Genomic DNA, 25,224 nt, shown 5'->3' on the forward strand with positions numbered 1-25,224 from the left:
TAGTCCCAAGTTCCGATCCATGCCATATGTTCACCCGCCTTATTCCTGATGCTTCTTGCGTTGAAGTATACACACTTCAAGCCATCTCCATGCCTGCAAGTAATCTCCTTTGTCAGTGTTCCCTTCCCCACTGTCTCATTACACGCTTTGGCGTCCTGAATATCGGCTACTTTATTTGCTGGACTACAAATCCAGTTCCCATTCCCCTGCCAAATTAGTTTAAACCCTCCCGAAGAGTACTAGAAAACCTCCCTCCCAGGATATTGGTGCCCCTCTGGTTCAGATGCAACCCGTCCTGCTTGTACAGGTCCCACCTTCCCCAGAATGCACTCCAATTATCCATGTACCTGAAGCCCTCCCTCCTACAGCATTCCTGCAGCCACATGTTCAGCTGCACTCTCTCCCTATTCCTAACCTCGCTATCACGTGGCACCGGCAACAAACCCGAGATGGCAACTCTGTCTGTCCTGGTTTTTAACTTCCAGCCTATCTCCCTAAACTCATTTATTACCTCCACACCCCTTTTCCTACCTACGTCGTTGGTACCAATGTTTACCACGACTTCTGGCTGCTCCCCCTCCCCCTTAAGGATCCTGAAGACACGATCCGAGACATCCTTGCCCCTGTCACCCGGGAGGCAACATACCTTCCGGGAGTCTCGCTCGCGACCTCAGAATCTCCTATCTATTCCCCTAACCATTGAATCTCCTACAACTATTGCTTTTCTATTCTCCCCCCTTCCCTTCTGAGCCCCAGAGCTAGACTCAGTGCCAGAGACCTGGCCGCTAGGGCCTGCCCCCGGTAGGTCATCCCCCCCCAACAGCGTCGAAAACGGGATACGTATTTTGAAGGGGAACGGCCACGAGGGATCCCTGCACTGTCTGCCTCCTCCCCCCCCCCCACCCCCGCACCTGACTCTAACCCAGCTATTCTTGTCTTGTACCTTGGGTGTGGTTACCTCCCTGTAACTCTGCTTTATCGCCCCCTCTGCCTCCCGGATGATCCGAAGTTCATCCAGCTTCATTTCCAGTTCCCTAACACGGTCTTTGAGGAGCTGGAGTTGGGTGCACTTCCCGCTGGTCTAGTCAGCGCGGACAGCGGTGGTATCCCTCACCACCCACATCCTACAGGAGGAGCATGCAACTGGCCTAGCCTCCATCCCCTCTTACCTTGCAGAATATAGCTGCCCTGTGGACCAACTGGATCTCCGCCCTCCGACACTGCTCCCAGTCAGCTGCACTCTCTGTAAACTCCTGGCTCTCTTCTCACTCTTTGCGGAAATGGAGGAAACAAAATGCAAGCAGCACCTTACTCCCTCCTCACTTTACTCCGCCAGTCACCAAACTCTCACTATAGCACTCAAATGCACCAAATTAAGCACTCCCTCAGTCACCAAACTCTCACTATAGCACTCAAATGCAGGAAATTCAGCACTCTCTCAGTCACCAAGCTCTCACTATAGCACTCAAATGCACCAAATTCAGCACTCAGTGCAAACACAGCCTGCACTGTAGGGGATCACTTTTATACTGTGAATCTAGCCTCTAAAGACTTGTGATTCGGGCAGCACGGTAGCATAGTGGTTAGCATAATTGCTCCACAGCTCCAGGGTCCCAGGTTTGATTCCCGGCTTGGCTCACTGTCTGTGCGGAGTCTGCACGTTCTCCCCCTGTGTGCGTGGGATTCCTCCGGGTGCTCCGGTTTCCTCCCACAGTCCAAAGATGTGCAGGTTAGACGGGTTGTCCATGTTAAATTGCCCTTAGTGTCCAAAAATTGGCCTTAGGGTTGGTTGAATGGGGTTACTGGGTTATGGGGATTGGGTGGTGTGGGCCTCGGTAGGGTGCTCTTTCCAAGAGCCGGTGCAGAGTCGATGGGCCGAATGGCCTCCTTCTGCACTGTAAATTCTATGATCGATGATTCTGTGGAATTCGCTACCCCAGATTGCGATGGATGCAGGGACAGTGAATACATTTAAGGAGGAGTTAGAGAGATTTTTGTTGGTAATGAGTGGAAGGGTTATGGAGAACGGGTGGAGTTGAGGCCAGTATGGGATCAGCCAAGATCTCATGGAACGTGTTATGCTCAGGAGGCTAAATTGTCTTCTCCCGCTCCTAGGTCATGTGTTATAGTGAGGACGTATTCTTGCTGAGATCAATCGCCCTCTTCATCTGTAACATTGCAGGTAACAGATGAGGAACACATCATCCGTGATAGAATGGCGGGGCAGACTCGATGGGTCTAATGGCTTAATTCTGCTCCTATATTTTATGAACTTATATTTTGTGCGACTTCGTGAGTTTCAAATTGAGGGGAAGGAACATTTTCCAACTCAGAATCTATGCGCAATTAGGGCAGGGAGTGAAAAGTAACTTTCTCAGCTTTTTATTATTTGGCTTCACCATGGACAGTGTTCGACTATTCACCGCCCGCCAAGCCCTTAAACAAAAGCTAAAAATCACAGCCTTTTTTCTATATCCTCATGAAGTGGACGAAACAGAGATACAACAGACACGTTAGAGACAAGAATGGGATTTGAAACCACGTGTGCAGAGTACAATGGATTATTGTGCATCACCTTAACCACGTGATACAACCCCTTTAGTTCATGGAACTTTAATATCTGATCTTGTCACAGACAAGTAGCCGAAGCACCCCACCAATGTACAATCAGGAGGACGTTCATCCACGAGAGGTGGCAGAAGTTAATAATGGGAGAAGTGAACCCGGTAACCTCGATTGCACAGTGGGGAGCCGAAGAAGAAGTGGTGGCAATGTGGGGTTAAGCCCCAAACACGTCTGCCTCCGTTCGTCCCTCCTCTAACCCAAATCGATGCAAGTGGCCTGACAACTTGGAATAGTTTGTCACATCAGTGATTGCAGATCCATCGTGGAAAAATGAATCCCACTTCCGTGAAACAATGGGCGAAAAATCGACGGGGATGGGATTCGAACCCACGTGTGCAGAGCACAATGGATTAGCAGTCCATCGCCTTAACCACTCGGCCACCTCGTCGCACAAATCTTTGCGTCAAGACGTCTTAATTCGTTTTGCATCCATGAACTGATGGAAATTATTTGCCTCTTTCTATTCAACCAGGTATTCGATGGGGGAAATGCAGCGATGGTGGTATAGTGGTGAGCATCGCTGCTTTTGAAACCGTTGACTCCGGTTCGATCCCCGGCCAGCGCGGTAATAGTTGAATCGGATGTTTTTGCGCGACATCCTGAGTTTCAAACTGAGGAAGACTGGTCAACTGTTTCTCATTCAGAATTTATGCGGATTATCTAAGTGAGGTGTTTAAGATGCGAAAAGGTGTAGATATTGTAGACGTGGAGTTGACGTTACCTGTTGTGGGGTAGTCTAAAACGAGAGGTCATCATCTTAAAATATGAGGAGGCAAATTTAAAAAAGAAAAACTACTTCTCCCAAAGGGTTGTAATTCTGTGGAATTCACTTCCTCAGAGTGTGGTGGATGCAGGGACAGTGAGAAAGTTAAGGAGGACTTAGAGAGACTTTTATTGGTAATGAGTTGAAGGGTTCTGGAGAACGGGCAGGACGGTGGTGTTGAGGCCATTATGTTTGATCAGGCAAGATCACATGGAAGGTTTTACGCCCAAGAGGCTAAATTCCATATCCCAGCTCCAATGTTATGTGTTCTCGGGAGGAGGTGTTCTGGCTGATATCTCAATCGATCTCTTGTTCCGTAACATTTCAGGTAGCAGACGATGAACATTTCAGTCATGATCGAATGGCGGGCAGACTCGATGGGTCGAATGGCGTAATACTGCTCATCTATCTGATGAATCTATCGTTTGCGCCGCTTCATGACTTTCAAACTGAGGGAAAGAAATAGTTTCCAACTCAGAATGTGTGCGCAATTATGGGGGGGAGTGAATTAAGTAACTTTCTCGTCATTTTCTAAAGTGGTTTCAATATGGAAAGTTTTCGATTATTCACAACCCCAAGCCCCAAACATCACAGCATTTTTCCGTCACCCTCATGAAGTGGATCAAACAGAGACACAACAGATACGTTACAGACGAGGATTGGATTCGAACTGAAGTGCGCAGAGCACAAAGGTTTCTTGTGCATCCCCTTAACCACGTGGTACAACTCCTTTACTTCATGGAACTTTAATATCTGACCTTCTCACAGGCAAGTGACCGAAGCAACCCTCCAGTGCACAAACAGGAGGATGTTCATCCAGGAGAGGTGGCAGAAGGTAATTATGGGAGAAGTCAACCCGGTATCCTCGACTGTACTGTGGGTAGCCGAAGAAGAACTGGTGTCAAAGAGCGGTTAAACCCCAAACACGTCTGCCTCCGTTCCACCGTCCTCTAACCCAACTCGATGCAATCTGGCCTGACATCTTGGAATAGATTGTCACATCAGTGATTGCATATCCATCTTGGAAAAAGGAGGCCTACTTCCGAGAAAAGTGAATTTAAAATCTACGAGCATGGAATTCGAACACACATCCGTAGAGCACAATGGATTAGCAGCACAGCGCCTTAACCGCTCGGCCACCTCAACCGACAAGTGCATGCGTCGAAACGTCTTAATTCGTTTTGCATCCATGAACTGATGGAAAATATCCGCCCAGAGTCCAAAGATGTGCAGGTTCGGTGGATTGGCCATGATAAATTGCTCTTAGTGTCCAAAATTGCCCTTAGTGTTCGGTGGGGTTAGTGGGTTATGGGGATAGGGTGGGGGTGTTGACGTTGGGTAGGATGCTCTTTCCAAGAGCCGGTGCAGACTCGAAGGGCAGAATGGCCTCCTTCTGCACTGTAAATTCTATGATCTTTGACTCCAGCCCCGTGTTCAATGTTGGAAATGCAGTGTTTTTCAATAAAATGAATTCCCATCACATTCAGGGACTTTTATGAATGGACTGATGTGAAACACTTCAATATTATTTCCAAGATGTTTCCACACAGTGTGAAAGGCCCCCGCTGAAAGACTGGAATCAACCAGCATTTGACAGCAAAAACAAACGCTCCCGGCTTCACAGAGGAATCCGTCGATCATCGGAACACACATTTCACGATGGACATTTTCTGATCATTGAGTTACAGGTTTCTACTCCTGCCTGGCTTTATTCCCCAGGAAATAGGGATTATATTCTTTCAGCGAGACGTGAAAGTATACTTGGAGCAGATTAATGGTAAATTATTGTGGCACGATGAGACTATTGCTGGTTGAAAGGTAAACTTTCCAGAAAGTGCCTTCATATTGTGGTTGATAGCAAATCGGCACCACATTTAAAACAAAACACAGCTTAACTCGTAAACTTAAATCAAACTAATTAATTAATCAGTGATGGCTGGTCAGGTGATGTGCTTGAGCTGCTTGATGTGGGAGCTGGCAGATCGCATTCCGAGCTGCAGCGACCACATCTGCAGTAAGTGTTGGCTGCTCGAAGAGCTCCGGCTCAGAGTTGATGAGCTGGAGTCTGAGCTTCAAACACTGAGGCACATCCGGGAGGGGGAGACTTATCTGGACACTGTGTTTCAGGAGGCAGTCACACCTGTCAGAGTAACTAGTTTAAATCCTGCCAGTGGCCAGGGACAGCAGGGTGTGACTGCAGGTCAGGCAGTTAAAGGGAACCAGCAGTCAGGATCTCAGGAGTCTCAGCCCTTGACCCTGTCCAACAGGTGTGAGGCACTTGCTCCCTGTGTGGATGGCGAACAGGGCTGCAGGAAGGATGAGTCAGCTGACCAAGGCACCGTGGTTCAGCAGGCCATTCAAGGGGAGGGAGTAAATAGGCAAGTTGTAGGGGATTCTATTATCAGGGGGATAGATAGTATCCTTTGTGAGCATGATAAAGAGTCCCGCATGGTACGTTGCCTGGTATTTCTGACCGGCTTGAAAGGATACTGGAGAGGGAGGGGGAGGATCCAGTTGTTGTGGCCCATGTCGGTACCAACAACATAGGCAAGTCTAGGAAACAGGACCTGTTTAGAGATTATAAAGAGCTAGGATTCAAATTAAAAAACAGGTCCTCAAGGGTCATAATCTCCGGATTACTGCCCGAGCCACGTGCAAATTGGCATAGGGAGGCAAGAATAAGGGAAGTTAACACGTGGCTGAAAGAGTGGTGTGGGAAAGAGGGGTTCCTTTTCATGGGACACTGGCATCAGTTTTGGGACAGGGGGGACCTATACCGTTGGGATGGTCTCCACCTGAACCGAGCTGGGACCAGTGTTCTGGCGAAAAGAGTAAATAGGGTGGTCAATAGGACTTTAAACTAAAGATGGGGGAGCAAGGGAAAGTCAGGGAAACAAGAGGTGAAGTAATCAGTGGGAAGCGTAGCTGCTTAGGAATACAAAAAAGCACGAAAAGACAAAACTCAGGAGAGGTTACGATAGTCCCCATCCCACAAAATATGACACAGTGTATGGAAAGGCTCAGTAAATCAAGGTCCACCACACTAAGAAAACAAAAAGGGACGGTCAATAGAGAATTAAAGGTGCTATATTTAAATGCGCGCAGTGTACGGAACAAGGTAGATGAGCTTGTGGCCCAGGTTATGACTGGCAGGTATGATGTGGTAGGCATCACAGAGACATGGTTGCAGGGGGTTCAGGACTGGCATTTAAACATCCAGGGATTCACAACCTATCGAAAAGACAGAGAGGTGGGCAGAGGGGGCGGGGTTGCCTTGTTAATTAGGAATGAAATTAAATCAATAGCACTAAACGACATAGGGTCAGATGATGTGGAGTCTGTGTGGATAGAGTTGAGGAACCACAAAGGCAAAAAAACATAATGGGAGTTATGTACAGGCCTCCAAACAGTGGTCAGGACCGGGGGCACAAAATGCACCACGAAATCGAAAGTGCATGTCAGAAAGGCAAGGTCACAGTGATCATGGGGGACTTCAATATGCAGGTGGACTGGATAAATAATGCTGCCAGTGGACCCAAGGAAAGGGAATTCATTGAATGTTTACAGGAGGGCTTTTTGGAACAGCTTGTGATGGAGCCCGCGAGGGAACAGGCCATACTGGACTTAGTGTTCTGTAATGAGCATGACTTGATTAAAGATCTTAAAGTAAGCGAGCACTTAGGAGGCAGTGATCATAATATGGTAGAATTCAATCTCCAATTTGAAAGAAAGAAGGTAGAATCAGATGTAAAGGTTTTACAGTTAAATAAAGGTAACTACAGGGGCATGAGGGAGGAACTGATAAAATCGACTTGGAGCAGAGCCTAGTGGGAATGACAGTAGAACAGCAATGGCAGGAGTTTCTGGGAGTAATTGAGGACACAGTACAGAGGTTCATCCCAAAGAAAAGAAAGATTATCAGAGGGGGGGTTCGGCAGCCATGACTGACAAAGGAAGTTAGGGAATGCATCAAAGCAAAAGAGAAAGCCTATAAATGTGGCAAAGAGTAGTGGGAAGTCAGAAGATTGGGAAGGCTACAAAAACAAACAGAGGATAACAAAGAGAGAAATAAGGAAACAGAGGATCAAATATGAAGGTAGGCTAGCCAGTAACATTACGAATGATAGTAAAAGTTTCTTTAAATACATTAAAAACAAACGGGAGGCAAAAGTTGACATTGGGCCGCTCCAAAATGACACTGGTAATCTAGTGATGGGAGACAAGGAAATAGCTGAGGAATTAAATAAGTACTTTGCGTCAGTCTTCACTGTAGAAGACATGAGTAAAAGCCCAACAATTCCGGAGAGTCAGGGGGCAGAGTTGAATATGGTAGCCATCACGAAGGAGAAAGTGCTAGAGAAATTAAGAGGTCTAAAAATTGATAAATCTCCGGGCCCAGATGGGCTACATCCCAGAGTTCTAAAGGAGATAGTGAAGAAAAAGTGGAGGCGTTAGTTATGATCTTTCAAAAGTCACTGGAGTCAGGGAAAGTCCCAGAGGATTGGAAAATCGCTGTTGTAACCCCCTGTTCAAGAAGGGAACAAGGCTAAAGATGGAGAACTATAGGCTAATTAGCCTAACCTCGGTTGTTGGCAAGATTCTAGAATCCATTGTTAAGGATGAGATTTCTAAATTCTTGGAAGTGCAGGGTCGGAGTAGGAGAAGTCAGCATGGATTTAGTAAGGGGAGGTCGTGCCTGACAAACCTGTTAGAGCTCTTTGAAGAGATAATAAATAGGTTAGACCAAGGAGAGCCAATGGATGTTATCTATCTTGAATTCCAAAAGGCCTTTGATAAGGTGCCTCGCGGGAGACTGCTGAGTAAAATAAGGGCCCATGGTATTCGAGGCAAGGTACTAACATGGATTGACGATTGGCTGTCAGGCAGAAGGCAGAGAGTTGGGATTAAAGGTTCTTTTTCGGAATGGCAACCGGTGACGAGTGGTGTCCCGCAGGGTTCAGTGTTGGGGCCACAGCTGTTCTCTTTATATATTAACGATCTAGATGACGGGACTGGGGGCATTCTGGCTAAGCTTGCCGATGATACAAAGATAGGTGGAGGGGCAGGTAGTATGGAGGAGGTGGGGAGGCTGCAGAAAGATTTAGACAGTTTAGGAGAGTGGTCCAAGAAATGGCTGATGAAATTCAACGTGGGCAAGTGCGAGGTCTTGAACTTTTGAAAAAAGAATAGAGGCATGGACTATTTTCTAAACGGTGACAAAATTCATAATGCTGAAGTGCAAAGGGACTTGGGAGTCCTAGTCCAGGATTCTCTAAAGGTAAACTTGCAGGTTGAGTCCGTAATTAAGAAAGCAAATGCAAAGTTGTCATTCATCTCAAGAGGCTTGGAATATAAAAGCAGGGATGTACTTCCGAAGCTTTATAAAGCATTAGTTAGGCCCCATTTAGAATACTGCGAGCAATTTTGGGCACCACGCCTCAGGAAGGACATACTGGCACTGGAGCGGGTCCAGCGGAGATTCACACGGATCATCCCAGGAATGGTAGGCCTAACATACGATGAACGTCTGAGGATCCTGGGATTATATTCATTGTAGTTTAGGAGGTTATGGGGAGATCTAATAGAAACTTACAAGATAATGAATGGCTTAGATAGGGTGGATGTAGGGCAGTTGTTTCCATTAGCAGGGGGAGACTAGGACACGGGGGCACAGCCGTAGAATAAAAGGGAGTCACTTTAGAACAGAGATGAGGAGAAATTTCTTCAGCCAGAGAGTGGTGGGTCTGTGGAATTCATTGCCACAGAGGGCGGTGGAGGCCGGGACGTTGAGTGTCTTTAAGACAGAAGTTGATAAATTCTTGATTTCTCGAGGAATTAAGGGCTGTGGAGAGAGAGAGAGGGTAAATGGAGTTGAAATCAGCCATGATTGAATGGTGGAGTGGACTCGATGGGCCGAATGGCCTTACTTCCGCTCCTATTTCTTATGGTCTTATGGTCTAATATTTAGCGGATTCGTCCATGACGAGACTGAAGAACGATCACTCGTCTATCCAATCGGTGAGGTCTGCCTCAGCGTGAGACAATATTAACAGAGTGAGAACCAGGTTATTTAGATTCAGATCACACGGTTACAATAGAACTGAATCAGGAAAACCCCGCCTTCACAGCCTTGCCACTCGCCTGAGGTATCGTGATCCTCAGGTTAAATCACCATCAGTCAGATCTCACCGTCAACGGGGAAAGCAGCCTTTGGTTATCAGGGACTGAAGCGACTTAATTTACTTTGGAACTGGATCAATTTATGATGTTTCCAGGATGCGACTTCCCTCAGACTGATCAAATGATTGGCAGCCGGAAAATTAGCGCCCATTGAGGAGTTACTGGTACCTGAGGCTTAGTTGGAGTATTGGTTAAAAAGGTTAATCATGAAATCTAGAGATGAAAAGCCGGGAAAGTGGGCATGAGGATCATCATGAAATCATTAAAATGTAAAAGGTGGCCATTCGGCCCATCGACTCTGCACCGACCCTCTGAAAGAGTCCCTATGCCCCAACCACATCCCTGTAACGCACTATCCAACTTTATAAACACAAAGGGGCAATTTAGCATGGGCATTCCACCTAGCCCACACACATTTGGACGTGCGAGGAAATCGCAGCACCCGGAGGAAACCCATAGACACAGAAAAAAAGTGCAAACTCCATACAGTCAGTGACCAAAGGCTGGAATTGAACCCGGATCGCGGGCGCTGTGAGGTAGCCACTGTGACAACGTGCCACCGTATGAGGTCATAACACGCCATATATCAGATCAAGCATGATCTCATTGAAATACGGAGCACATTCGATAGGCTGAATGGTCTACTTCTGCTCCTCCGTCTTATACCCTGATATTGTGTAAATGTGTTCCGGTTCTTGTGTAAAACTCTTGTTAAAACAACACAGACACCGTATGTCGACTGCGTCTGATTATCTGGCGCAGAGAAGGCGATTGTGGAATACATGTCGTACCCATCAAACTCTGCTACTCACCTGACTGGGATTTGTTCTGTATCTGTAAATCACAGGTAGTGTTCGCGAGTGGAGGGAACAGTCTGCACCTCAGTCTCTGGAACAGGTTGTGAGAGCAGGATGCCTTCATTATGAGTCAATGTCTGGTACTTTTTGTGAGAGTGGAATTCAGTCTCTATCAGACATTGGTACTGAATGTCAGTGTGAAAATATTTCTGCATCTGTCAATCACAATTACTGTTTCGGAAAAGTGAGATGAATCCGTAACATCATCACGGCTGTGACAGACAGAGAAAGACACAGAGAAATGCAGGAAGAGACTATCAGGACACACACACAATGACACACAGTAAAGGTGCCGATGTGAATAAACTGTTTTTTTCGGAAAATGTGTTTTCTGCTGTGTAACTGTGCTCTCTGCTGTGTGACCGTGCTCTCTGCTGTGTAACTGTGCTCTCTCTGTCGGAACCGTCACTCGGCTGGTGACACATCTTCACTGTGGTTGTGTCAAATCGTTCCCTGTTGTGTAAATGTGTTCCCAGTTGTGGAAATTGATCAGCCTGAAGCAGAACCTTTCTGCGCCATTACTGAGACGAAATTTCAATTCCAGATTTGTTAAATCTTGTCACCAAGGGTTAGTTCAGACCTCTGGATTCCCAGTCCAGCGACATAACCTTGCCTTCTTGTTGTGAAGACAGTTCATTCAGCATCAATCTTTTCCGATAATAGTAAGGAAGCGCCCAACATGGGGCTTGAACCCACGACTCTGGGATTAAGAGTCCCATGCTCTACCGACTGAGCTAGCCGAGCTGGTGCTGCATTGCCCATTAAACATCTTCTTGTGGAGAGTGGCTGCGGTGCTCATTCGGAGGGTAAGTAATGACTTGTTGGGCCGAATGGCTTTCTGCGCTGGAGAATCTACGATTCTATGAAGCAAGGAGGTTGATGCGTTCAAATGCTTTTGCTATAATGTCCACTCCTGACACCATGTAGAAATGGTCGTCTTTGAATCACTGGAAACCAAGGAGTTGTAATAAAAAAATAATTGATTTAATAATTGAGCTGCTCCTCCTGGCTTGTGCTCTGACCGCGATCCGGGGAGAATTGCAGGAATCCAGACACGTGATCATTTTAGTTGCGTCATCACGTGACCATTCGGTCTCCACTGGTCTCCCTCGGTGCTCTAATTTCTAGATTCATCATTTTAATTTTCATCCAGACTGGGAAGTTTAGTGCTGCTGCATTTGAAAAGGAACATGAATTTCTTATATTTTTCCAATGTAACTGATGTTGTTACACAAACTATTTAATCAGTGGAATTGTGCGTTTAGGGAACTCAGATTTTCGAATATCTGAAGGCTTCTTTCCAAATCGAATGGTTATTTTCCACAAGATTCAACCCCTCCTCACATAAACCCCGGACGCTTTGATCGCTTGAATGCAATGACTTCCTGGAGTGATCCAAGGCCGGCTTTCGAATGTATTCTATCGACCAAATTACTGTTGAATGATGCAGCTGTGATGGCCGAGTTGTCAAGTCGTTGGACTTCAAATCCAATAGCGTTTCCCCCCCCCCTCCCCCGCAGATTCGAGTGTGATTCGAAATGTTTGTTCAACTCCCCGGGGAAGCTGCCGGCTCGACAATGAATCGGAATTTCGGTTGGTTGTCTGTTAACGGTGTTAACATTTATCGAATTCAGTTTTTTAGAAAAACGTTCTTTTTGGAAACTAAACGAAACATAAAGATAAATAAGGAGTTCACCCTCAAAGCAACAATCAATAAATAATAAAGTTTCCTGCAACGTTCGGAAGGAGAAGCAGCAACGGCAGCGAATGGAAACGTGGTTCGGTTTCATTCAGCTGAATGTATTTCTGTGTAAAAAGATCGTGGCAGAAATGGAACATTTAAAAAAAATATTTTCTTGTTCTCTTTCTGTTGTCTCTCTATATGTTTCTTTCTCTCTCCCTCACTCACTGTTTTTGTGCTTCTCTGGGGACTGATTGGATACACAGTGAAACTCAGCCCCATCTCATCCCAACTCTTTTGGACCAATACGTCCTGGTGATGGACGGTCGTGAATCAGTAGAAGAATCGACAAACTATTCCATTCTTGCTCTGTAAGGAGTTCCATTCCTGGTTGTGAGGCGGCACTGGGATAAAGGGATCGAGAGAGAACGAGTCTGACTCTTACTCTGCAAATCATTTCGTGCGCACTTGTAGAAAGTGGATGTGTCTGAGAACAGGGGAAAAGCAGATCATGGGGGTGTGATTGATTTTTACTGAGCCGGACCGAGAAAAGTGAAGGAAACTTCTAAACAGCCAGCTTCTATCTGAGAGCTGGTAAGGAATTACGGCTGACATTGAGGCAGTTCATAGTGAATTCTTACAGCAGATCGAATCTTGAAGCGGTGTTGGCATATTGTTTTCGTAGAGACTGACATAGTTTCTGAAAAGATCAGTTGTGCTTGTTTTTGTTTTGTCCAGTAGTTTGGGTAATCTATTTGGAGCGGGTGCAGTTGGTCAATATCTGTGCTTCTTGCTTGCCCAGCTCACCGGGCAGCAGCAGCTCCATTCCTCGCCAAATGTGTGGACACAAACGGCAAACGCACATTATTGTATCCCCGCGGAGGTTCGAACCCCGCTCGCAGCCGCTCTGCTCCGGGATATTTACTCAGCTCCATCAACAAACCACTGGCCGCACAAATGACCGGGGCTCCCTTTGCATCTCATTGATGGTTTTCACCCAATTTGGCTGTTTCGGGAATGAAAGTAAAAATTTATCGCGTCTGGTAATTAGTATTTTTAAATAAACTACACTAAACATATGAAACAATACTTAATAAATGATAATTAACGAATATTAATCAATATTTAAAAAGTGTTCTGCAACGATTGGAAGGAAAAGTCCATCCCATCAGGGCAGGATATGTTGGGAATGGACCGGAGTGAAACATTCCCAGACCATGTCCAACATGTTTCTCCTCAGTATGAAAACTCCCTGCGGAAAGACTGAAATAGACACTCATTTGATCACATCATGATAAACATCACTCACACCTTAACCATGAGGCCACTGATGAAGTCATGATGACTTCGAATTTCTCCTAAAATGCCAAATGAACCCACTGACTGGCAGAATTACATTACCCACGTGATTGGCGAAGCGCATCCACAGACCGACTTGGCGAGTGGTGCAAACTGACATCACTGCTTCTGATCAGCTCCAGAACAGAGAGATAAATGTCACATTGTCCTTTCATATTTCTAATTTATAATTGTGTGGGGAAACTGATGGGCTTTGGACGCAATTAAAAGTTGCTTCAAGTGAGATCAAATCAGCGGCTGGCTCGTTGGTCTGGGGAGACCTGTGCCACACAAAGCAACAGTCTGCAGATAGAGAATGAATCGAATATTCACATGTCACACCAGAGAACACGTAGGAGAACAATTCAGCAGTCAAGGGCATTGAGCCTCTGATCTCCGGGTAAGCGTTCTGCAAGGCGGCCTTCAGGACGCGCGACAAGGAAAATCGCCGAACAGAAACTTCTAGCCAAGTTCCGCATACATGAGTACGGCCTCAACCGGGACCTTGGATTCATGTCGCATTGCATTTATCCCCCACCGTCTGGCCTGGGCTTGCGAAATCCTACCAACTGCCCTGGTGTGAGCCAATTCACACCTCTTTAACCTGGGGTTACCCCTATCTGGTTTAGCACAGGGCTAAATCGCTGGCTTTAAAAGACGACCGAGTCAGGTCAGAAGCGTGGTTCAATTCCCGGATCAGCCTCCCCGAACAGGCGACGGAATGTGGCTTTTCACGATAGCTTAATCTGAAACCTACTTGTGACAATAAGCGATTTTCTTTTTCATTTTCATTTAATCTCTGGACCTGTAAAGACTTAATTACCTGCAAATGCTGGCATTTAAAGCATTGTCTTGCATTTTTGACATTGCCTCTATATATGTATCCGAAACATACCTCTTCATTCACCTGAGGAACGAGCAGTGCTCCGAAAGCTAGTGTCTGAAACACACCTGTTGGACTTTAACCTGGTGTTGTCAGACTTGTTACTGTGCACAGCAGGGGCTGACAGATAAAGAGTCATTCACCACCCAAATGTCTATATGCACCTCCCCCAGCACACGCGCATGCCCACTGCCACTGAAAGTTTTGTCCTGATTCTGATATGCAGACGTTTTAACGGAAACTAGCAAACAACATAATGATTTTATTCACTCAATAACAATATCAGAGATTGATCATTACAGATTTAGTTCAACCTTAACACAGATTTTCAGAGTATGAAAGATATTGAATGAATGACAGACTCTCATACAGTCCCAGAGACTCTCGCAAAGCGATTTAACTGAATACAAAGACAGATTGTTGCAGAAGATATGTAACAATCCGAAGAATGATTGGTATATTACAAATATGGAATGAATCTGACTCTGCCATATAGTGTCAGGGACTGAAATATGCAGCAATTGTATTTCAAAATTGATCGCACTTAGCAGGGTGGTAGTGTCAAATAACCGGATGGTGCGAATCCTCAATGTGCAAATGGGACCTTGTCGCCACAAGGACTGTGTAATGGTCACTCTGAACGTCAAGACTATGGGAGACAGAGCGCCACAGACTGACTCCTACTTTCCACAGACCACCACTGACTGAATCATGGTGAATACCAAGAGCTGAATTATGTTGTCAACACTCACATAGAAATGGCACACAGAATAAAATGGCGAGATCATTGTGACGTGGCTCTTTATCTCAGAGCCACGTCACAACCAGGAATGGGACTTCTCACAGAGCCAAGAATGGAATAGGTTGTCGATTCTTCCACTGATTCAGGACCGCCCATCACCAGGACGTGTTGGTCCAAAAGAGTTGGAATGAGATGGGGCTGAGTTTCGCTGTGTATCCAATCAGTCCTCGGAGAAGCACAAAAACAATGAGCGAGGGAGAGAGAAAGAGACAAAGAAACAGATGGAGACAAAGGAAAGAGAACAAGAAAATATTTCAAAAATATGTTCCATTTCTGCCACGATCTTTTTACCCAGAAATACATTCAGCTGAATGAAGCCAAACCACGTTTCCATTCGCTGCCGTTGCTGCTTCTCCTTCCAAACGTTGCAGGAAATATTAAGACCATAAGACCATAAGACATAGGAGCGGAAGTAAGGCCATTCGGCCCATCGAGTCCACTCCGCCATTCAATCATGGCTGATTTCAACTCCATTCACCCGCTCTCTCTCCATAGCCCTTAATTCCTCGAGAAATCAAGAATTTATCAACTTCTGTCTTAAAGACACTCAACGTCCCGGCCTCCACCGCCCTCTGTGGCAATGAATTCCACAGACCCACCACTCTCTGGCTGAAGAAATTTCTCCTCATCTCTGTTCTAAAGTGACTCCCTTTTATTCTAAGGCTGTGCCCCCGGGTCCTAGTCTCCCCTGCTAATGGAAACAACTTCCCTACATCCACCCTATCTAAGCCATTCATTATCTTGTAAGTTTCTATTAGATCTCCCCTCAACCTCCTAAACTCCAATGAATGTAATCCCAGGGTCCTCAGACGTTCATCGTATGTTAGGCCTACCATTCCTGGGATCATCCGTTTGAATATCCGCTGGACCCGCTCCAATGCCAGTCTGTCCTTCCTGAGGTGTGGGGCCCAAAATTGCTCACAGTATTCTAAATGGGGCCTAACTAATGCTTTATAAAGCTTCAGAAGTACATCCCTGCTTTTATATTCCGAGCCTCTTGAGATGAATGACAACATTGCATTTGCTTTCTTAATTACGGACTCAACCTGCAAGTTTACCTTTAGAGAATCCTGGACTAGGACTCCCAAGTCCCTTTGCACTTCAGCATTATGAATTTTGTCACCGTTTAGAAAATAGTCCATGCCTCTATTGTTTTTTCCAAAGTGCAAGACCTCGCACTTGCCCACGTTGAATTTCATCAGCCATTTCTTGGACCACTCTCCTAAACTGTCTAAACCTTTCTGCAGCCTCCCCACCTTCTCCATACTACCTGCCCCTCCACCTATCTTTGTATCACCGGCAAACTTAGCCAGAATGCCCCCAGTCCCGTCATCTAGATCGTTAATATATAAAGAGAACAGCTGTGGCCCCAACACTGAACCCTGTGGGACACCACTCGTCACCGGTTGCCATTCCGAAAAATAACCTTTTATCCCAACTCTCTGCCTTCTGCCTGACAGCCAATCGTCAATCCATGTTAGTACCTTGCCTCGAATACCATGGGCCCTTATTTTACTCAGCAGTCTCCCGTGAGGTACCTTATCAAAGGCCTTTTGGAAGTCAAGATAGATAACATCCATTGGCTCTCCTTGATCTAACCTATTTATTATCTCTTCAAAGAACTCTAACAGGTTTGTCAGGCACGACCTCCCCTTACTAAATTAATGCTGACTTGTCCTAATCTGACCCTGCACTTCCAAGAATTTAGAAATCTCATCCTTAACAATGGATTCTAGAATCTTGCCAACAACCGAGGTTAGGCTAATTGGCCTATAAGTTTCCATCTTTTTCCTTGTTCCCTTCTTGAACAGGGGGGTTACAACAGCGATTTTCCAATCCTCTGGGACTTTCCCGGACTCCAGTGACTTTTGAAAGATCATAATTAACGCCTCCACTATTTCTTCAGCTGTCTCCTTTAGAACTCTAGGATGTAGTCCATCTGGGCCCGGAGATTTATCAGTTTTTAGACCTCTTAGTTTCTCTAGCACTTTCTCCTTTGTGATGGCTACCATATTCAACTCTGTCCCCTGACTCTCCGGAATTGGTGGGATATTACTCATGTCTTCTACTGTGAAGACTGACGCAAAGTACTTATTTAGTTGCTCAGCTATTTCCTTGTCTCCCATCACAAAATTACAAGCGTCATTTTGGAGCGGCCCAATGTCAACTTTTGCCTCCCGTTTGTTTTTAATGTATTTAAAGAAACTTTCACTGTCATTCCTAATGTTACTGGCTAGCCTACCTTCATATTTGATCCTCTCTTTCCTTATTTCTCTCTTTGTTATCCTCTGTTTGTTTTTTTAGCCTTCCCAATCTTCTGACTTCCCACTACTCTTTGCCACATTTATAGGCCTTCTCTTTTGCTTTGATGCATTCCCTAACTTCCTTTATCAGCCATGGCTGCCTAATCCCCTCTCTGATAACCTTTCTTTTCTTTGGAATGAACCTCTGCACTGTGTCCTCAATTGCTCCCAGAAACTCCTGCCATTGCTGTTCTACTGTCATTCCCACTAGGCTCTGCTCCAAGTCGATTTTATCAGTTCCTCCCTCATGCCCCTGTAGTTACCTTTTTATAACTGTAACACCTTTACATCTGATTCTACCTTCTTTCTTTCAAATTGGAGATTGAATTCTACCATATTATGATCACTGCCTCCTAAGTGCTCCCTTACTTTAAGATCTTTAATCAAGTCTGGCTCATTACATAACACTAAGTCCAGAATGGCCTGTTCCCTCGTGGGCTCCATCACAAGCTGTTCCAAAAAGCCCTCCTGTAAACATTCAATGAATTCCCTTTCCTTGGGTCCACTGGCAGCATTATTTACCCAGTCCACCTGCATATTGAAGTCCCCCATGATCACTGTGACCTTGCCTTTCTGACATGCACTTTCTATTTCGTGGTGCATTTTGTGCCCCCGGTCCTGACCACTGTTAGGAGGCCTGTACATAATCCCATTATGGTTTTTTTGCCTTTGTGGTTCCTCAACTCTACCCACACAGACTCCACATTATCTGACCCTATGTCATTTAGTGCTATTGATTTAATTTCATTCCTAATTAAGAAGGCAACCCCGCCCCCTCTGCCCACCTCTCTGTCTTTTCGATAGGTTGTGAATCCCTGGATGTTTAAATGCCAGTCCTGAACCCCCTGCAACCATGTCTCTGTGATGCCTACCACATCATACCTGCCAGTCACAATCTGGGCCACAAGCTCATCTACCTTGTTCCGTACACTGCGCGCATTTAAATATAGCACCTTTAATTCTCTATTGACCGTCCCTTTTTGTTTTCTTAGTGTGGTGGACCTTGGTTTACTGAGCCTTTCCATACACTGTGTCATATTTTGTGGGATGGGGACTATCGTAACCTCTCCTATGTTTTGTCTTTTCATGCTTTTTTGTATTCCTAAGCAGCTACGCTTCCCACTGATTACTTCACCTCTTGGTTCCCTGACTTTCCCTTCCCTTATTATTTCCTGATTGCTGTTTTGGGTGTGAGTTCCTTTTTCATCTGAATAGTTCGTTCAGTCGTCCCCCCCCCCCCCCGAAAATGTTAAATATCTGACTGAACTTGATTAACGTTGAAACCGCTTATTTACAAACAATCGGAAAACGTATTAATTTTCGAGTCAGCGGCTTGTGCGGGGAGTAGAACAAACATTTCGAATCACAGTCGCTGCGAGCAGGATTCGAACCCCATTGGATTTCAAGTCCAACGCCTTAACCACTCGGCCATCGCAGCTGCGTTCATTGTGTCATTCATTAGTTATTTGGTCGATGGAATACATTCTAAAACCAGCCTGGAATCACTCCAGGAAGTTATTCCATTCGAGCGACCAATAGTCGGCCGGTGCAGACACGGTGGGCCGAATGGCCTCCTTCTGCACTGTAAATTCAATGATAATCTATGGTTAATCTAGGAAAAAGGTTCGGCACAACATCGTGGGCCGAAGGGCCTGTTCTGTGCTGTATTTTTCTATGTTCTAATAGTGTTTATGTGAGGTGGGGTTGAAACTTCGTGGAAAATGGCCATTGGATTTGGAGAGAAGCCTTGAGAGACTCGAAAATCTCAACTCCCTAAACGCACAATTCCACTGATTAAATAGTTTGTGTAACAACATCAGTTACATTGGAAATATATTAGAAATTCAAATGGAACAGGACCACACTTCCCAGTCTGGGAGAAAATTAAAATGATGGAATCTAGAAATTACGGCACAGAAGAAGACCTGTGCAGGCCGAATAGTCACGTGATGACCTGATGACGCAACTAACATGATAACGTGTCTGGATTCGAGCAGTTCTCCCCGGATCGCGGCCAGAGCACAAGCCAGGAGGGGCTGCTCAATTATTAATTTAATTATTTTTTATTACAAGACCTTGGTCGCCAGTCATTGAGAGACCAGCATTTTTACATGGTGTCAGGAGTGGGCGGTATGGCAGAAGGACTCCACCGCATCAACCTCCTTGTATCATCCAATCGTAAAATCTCCAGCGCAGAAGGAGGCCATTCGACCCAACGAGTCAACACTGACCCTCCGAATGAGCACCGCCGCTACTCTGCAAGAAGAGGTTTAATCAATAGGGCAGCACCATCCCCGCTAGCTCAGTCGGAAGAGCATGGTACTTTTAATTTCAGGATCGTGGGTTCGAGCCCCACGTTGGGCGCTTCCATATTAGTATCTTCAAATATTCATGCTGAATTAACTGTGATCATACTATTATGTCGCTTGACTGGGAATCCAGGGGTGTGAACTAACCCTTGGTGACAAGATTGAATAAATCTGGAATTGAAATTTCGTCTCCGTAATGGCGCAGAAAGGTTCTGCTTCAGACGGATCGATTTCCACAACCGGGAACACATTTACACAACAGGGAATATTTTGACACAACCAAAGAACAAAGAAATGTACAGCACAGGAACCGGCCCTCCAAGCCTGTGCCGACCATGCTGCCCGACTAAACTACAATCTTCTACACTTCCTGGGTCCGTATCCCTCTATTCCCATCCTATTCATGTATTTGTCAAGATGCCCCTTAAATGTCACTATCGTCCCTGCTTCCACCACCTCCTCCGGTAGCGAGTTCCAGGCACCCACTACTCTCTGCTTAAAAAACTTGCCTCGTGCATCTACTCTAAACGTTGCCCCTCTCACCTTAAACCTAGTAATTGACCCCTCTACCCTGGGGATAAGCCTCTGACTATCCACTCTGTCTGTGCCCCTCATAATTTTATAGACCTCTATCAGATCTCCCCTCAACCACCTTCGTTCCAGTGAGAACAAACCGAGTTTATTCAACCGCTCCTCATAGCTAATGCCCTCCATACCAGGCAACATTCTGGTAAATCTCTTCTGCACCCTCTCTAAAGCCTCCACATCCTTCTGGTAGTGTGGCGACCAGAATTGAACACTATACTCCAAGTGTGGCCTAACTAAGGTTCTATACAGCTGCAACATGGCTTGCCAATTCTTATACTCAATGCCCCGGCCAATGAAGGCAAGCATGCCGTATGCCTTCTTGACTACCTTCTCCACCTGTGTTGCCCCTTTCAATGACCTGTAGACCTGTACTCCTAGATCTCTTTGACTTTCAATACTCTTGAGGGTTCTACCATTCACTGTATATTCCCTACCTGCATTAGACCTTCCAAAATGCATTACCTCACATTTGTCCGGATTAAACTCCATCTGCAATCTCTCCGCCCAAGTCTCCAAACAATCTAAATCCTGCTGTATCCTCTGACAGTCCTCATCGCTATCCGCAATTCCACCAACCTTTGTGTCGTCTGCAAACTTACTAAACAGACCAGTTACATTTTCCTCCAAATCATTTATATATACTACAAAGAGCAAAGGTCCCAGCACTGATCCCTGTGGAACACCACTGGTCACAGCCCTCCAATTAGTGCAGTGCAGTGCAGATCTGTCACCGGCAGAGTCATTGTTCCACGACAGAGAGAACAGTCACACAGCAGAGAGCTCAGTTACACGGCTGAGAGCTCAGTTACACATCAGAGAGCACGGTTACACAGCAGGATATACATTTACAAACAGGGCCTCTCTGTGTGCAGCAGAAAACACATTTTCCTAAATACCCAATTTCTCCATCTCAGTATCTTGCTGGTTTGCACTGCACCTTTTCTGTGTGTCACTGTGTGTATCCTGATAGTCTCTTTCTGTGTGACTTTCTCTATCTCTTACAGCCATGCTGATGTTACGTATTCATCTCACGTTTCCCAAACAAGAATTGTGATTGATAAATACAGAAAGATTTCCACACTGACATTCAGTACCAATGTCTGATAGAGACTGAATCCCACCCTCACATACAGTACCAGACATTGACTGAGAGGGAAACCGAGAATGGGAGGTAGTGTCATACTGGACTCGGAACTGTAACTTTCTCTCTTCACAGATGTTGCCAGACCAGCCGAGTTATCCAACATGTTATATTTCTCTTTCAGGATTTTATGAAGGATCGCCATAGCGGCATTGCCCTTGTTCTCGACGCTTCTATTTATAAAGATTGGTCCCGGATGTCTATTGTTCTGTTCGCAGCGGAGGCCAACAAACCAGAATGAACCAAATTGACCCAATGACCCCGATAAGAAAAGCAAGGGACAAAAAAGAGTTTCTTTCGATTTTACTTTAACAACCAAACCAAATTGAACAGGAATTAAAAAGCCCATTGAGTTGATAAAATAATTTTTGCTTGGGAGGTAATGGTAAAATGGTATCAGCGGCATGCTGACCACCGGCTGGCTCGTTGGTCTAGTGGTATGATTCTCGCTTAGGATCTTCTGCTACCATAAAATGAGAGAGATCCCGGGTTCAGATTGCGGACTGTGCAAATAACTTTTTAAAATCTGTACGATCGATATGGGGCCATTGACTGAAATCGGGAGTAGTTTGGAGGAAAGGGAGGGAGGGAGCGAGGGTCATGTTTAGAGCTTAACCACTTCTTCACGCCAGTTCTTCGGCTGCCAACAGTACAGTCGAGGTGACCCAGTTGACCTCTTCCAGAATCCTCCTCTGCCGCTTCCACTGGATGAATTTCCTCATGTTTGTCCACTGGAGGGGTTCTTCGGCTATTTGTCTGTGAAAGCAGCACCGGAAGCAGCTGTGGAGACAGATTCCAATCTCCAGGATGCAACTCTCCAATTGGATACTTCACTTTGATCAGATCTTACACTCTCGTTTAGAGAATCATTGAATAGTTACAGATCAGGCGAAATCCATTTTGCCCACCGTGTCCACGTTGGTCGCCGAGAGCTGGCGGTAGTCCCGTGATAAAAACAGAAAATGCTGGAAAATTCCAGTAGGCCTGGCTGCATCTGTACAGAGGGAAACAGAGTATGAGAAGCAGGGTCATACTTGACTCGGAACTGTAACTCTCTTTCTCTCTCCACAGATGTTGCCAGACCAGCCGAGTAATCCAACATTTTCCATTTCTCTTTCAGGATTTTATGAAGAATCTGCATTATGAAGAATGTGCTCGACGCTTCTATTTATAAAGATTGGTCCCGGATGTCTATTGTTCTGTTCGCAGTGGAGGCCAACAAACCAGAAAGAACCAAATTGACCTAATGATCCCGATAAGATAACCAAATCAACAGGAATTAAGAAGCCCATTGAGTTAATAAAATAAGCTTCGGTTGGGAAGTAATGGTAAGATTGTTTCAGCGGGACGTTGATCAGAAGGTGGCTCGTTTGGCTAAGGGTATGATTCTCGCTTTGGCGATTCTCACGTAGGAAATTCTGCTGCGACAAAATACCAGAGGTCCCGGGTTCCAATCCCGGACGAACCCTGCAAAGCACTTTTTAACATCTGTGCGATCGATATGGTGCCATTGACTGAACGCGGGAGCAGTTTTGAGGAAAAGTAGGGAGGGACGTGTTTGGCGCTTAACCGCTCCTTGACACCTGTTCTTCGGTTGCCCACAGTACAGTCGAGGTGACTCAGTTGACCTCTTCCAGAATCCTCCTCTGCTGCCTCCACTGAATGAAGTTCCTCCTGTTTGTCCACTGGAGGCGTTCTTCACTGAGTTCTGAATTTGGTGCATTTGCGTGCTATAGTGAGAGTTTCGTGACTGAGGGTGTATAAGGGTTAATTTTGATCTAAAGTCTAGTCTTTCTTTTATTTAGTTAATTAACTTAAAAGTTCCTGTTTGGTTGAGAAGGTGAATTTTCATCAAGCTTTAAAGAAAGGTTCTACTTGTAGGTACTTGCAGCTGGAGCTTATTAATTAGCTAATTGGATTAGGCCAGTCTCCAGAGGCTAGATTCACGGTATAAAAGTGATCCAGCTACAGTGCACACTTTGTTTCCTCTGAGTGATGAATTTGGTGCATTTGACTGCTACAGTGAGTGTTTGGTGACTGAGGGAGTTAGGTGAGGAGTGAGTAAGCTGCTCCTTTAATTTCATTTCAGCAAAGAGCGAGAACGGAACCAGGAGTTTATAGAGTGTGCAGCTGACTGGGAGCAGAGTCAGAGGCCGGAAGTCCAGTTGATCCACAGGGCAGCTATATTCTGTAAGGTAAGAAGGGTTGGAGGCTAGGGCAGTTACATGCTCATCCTGTAGGATGTGGGTGGTGAGGGATACGGTGTCCACGCTGACTGTACCTGAGGGAAGTGCACCCAACTTCAGCTCCTCAGAGACCGTGTTAGGGAACTGGAGCTGGAGCTGGATGAACTTCGGATCATCCGCGAGGCAGAGGGGGTTATAGAGAATAGTTACAGGGAGGTAAGCACACCCAAGCTACAGGACAAGAGTAGCTCGATTACAGTCAGGGGAAAGAAAACAAACAGGCAGACAGTGCAGGGATCCCTCGTGGCCGTTCCTCTTCAAAACAAGTATACCGTTTTGGATGCTGTTGGGGGGGGGGGGGGGGGGGGTGACCTGCCGGGGGAAGGCCTTAGCGGCCAGCTCTCTGGCACTGAGTCTGGGTCTGGGGCTCAGAAGGGAAGGGGGAGAAGAGAAAAGTAATCGTAATAGGAGATTCAATGGTTAAGGGAATAGATAGGAGATTCTGTGGTCGCGAGCGAGACTCCCAGAAGGTATGTTGCCTTCCGGGTGCCTGTGCCAGGGATGTCTCATATCGTGTCTTCAGGATCCTTAAGGGGGAGAGTGAGCAGCCAGAAGTCGTGGTGCACATTGCTATCAACGAGGTAGGTAGGAAAAAGGGTGTGGAGGTAATAAACGGAGTTAGGCTGGAAGTTAAAAGCCAGAACAGACAGAGTTGTCATCTCTGGTTTGTTGCCGGTGCCACGTGATAGCGAGGCTAGGAATAGGGAGAGAGTGCAGTTAAACACGTGGCTGCAGGAATGGTGTAGGAGGGAGGGCTTCAGGTATTTGGATAATTGGAGTGCATTCTGGGGGAGGTGGGACCTGTACAAGCAGGATGGGTTGCATCTGAACCAGAGGGGCACCAATATCCTGGGAGGGAGGTTTTCTAGTAATCTTCGGGAGGGTATAAACTAATTTGGTAGGGGAATGGGAACCGGATTTGTAGTCCAGCAACTAAGGTAGCCGATATTCAGAACGCCAAAGCGTGTAATGAGGCAGTGGGGAAGGTAACACTGACAAAGGAGAGTACTTGCAGGCACGGAGATGGGTTGAAGTGTGTATACCTCAACGCAAGAAGCATCAGGAATAAGGTGGGTGAACTTAAGGCATGGATCGGTACGTGGCACTACGATGTGGTGGCCATCACAGAAACTTGGATAGAAGAGGGGCAGAAATGGTTGTTGGAGGTCCCTGGTAATAGATGTTTCAATACGATTAGGGAGGGTGGTAAAAGAGGTGGTGGGGGGGGGGGTGGCATTGCTAATTAGAGATAGTATAACAGCTGCAGACAGACAGTTCGAGGAGGATCTGCCTACTGAGGTAGTATGGGTTGAAGTCAGAAATACGAAAGGAGCGGTCACCTTGTTGGGAGTTTTCTGCGGGCCCAAATATTAGCAGAGATGTGGAGGAACAGATTGGGAAACAGATTTTGGAAAGGTGCAGAAATCACAGGGTAGTAGTCATGGGTGACTTCAACTTCCCAAACATTGAGTGGAAACTCTTTACAAAGAACAAAGAGCAAAGAAAAT

General features: G+C 45.9%; 3 non-coding genes across 3 annotated transcripts; all 3 read right to left on the reverse strand.

The window, feature by feature from the left end:
- Positions 1-2,931: 2,931 nt before the first annotated feature.
- On the reverse strand, positions 2,932-3,013 carry trnas-gcu (transfer RNA serine (anticodon GCU)). The gene has a single exon. It is a non-coding gene; the product is annotated as a tRNA-Ser (tRNA).
- An 8,083-nt stretch (positions 3,014-11,096) lies between these two features.
- trnak-cuu (transfer RNA lysine (anticodon CUU)) lies at positions 11,097-11,169 on the reverse strand. The gene has a single exon. It is a non-coding gene; the product is annotated as a tRNA-Lys (tRNA).
- Positions 11,170-18,802: 7,633 nt separating this feature from the next.
- trnas-uga (transfer RNA serine (anticodon UGA)) lies at positions 18,803-18,870 on the reverse strand. The gene has a single exon. It is a non-coding gene; the product is annotated as a tRNA-Ser (tRNA).
- Positions 18,871-25,224: the final 6,354 nt, after the last annotated feature.

This window comes from Scyliorhinus torazame, chromosome 24 (genome assembly GCF_047496885.1).
Source record: "Scyliorhinus torazame isolate Kashiwa2021f chromosome 24, sScyTor2.1, whole genome shotgun sequence".
NCBI lineage: Eukaryota > Metazoa > Chordata > Chondrichthyes > Carcharhiniformes > Scyliorhinidae > Scyliorhinus > Scyliorhinus torazame.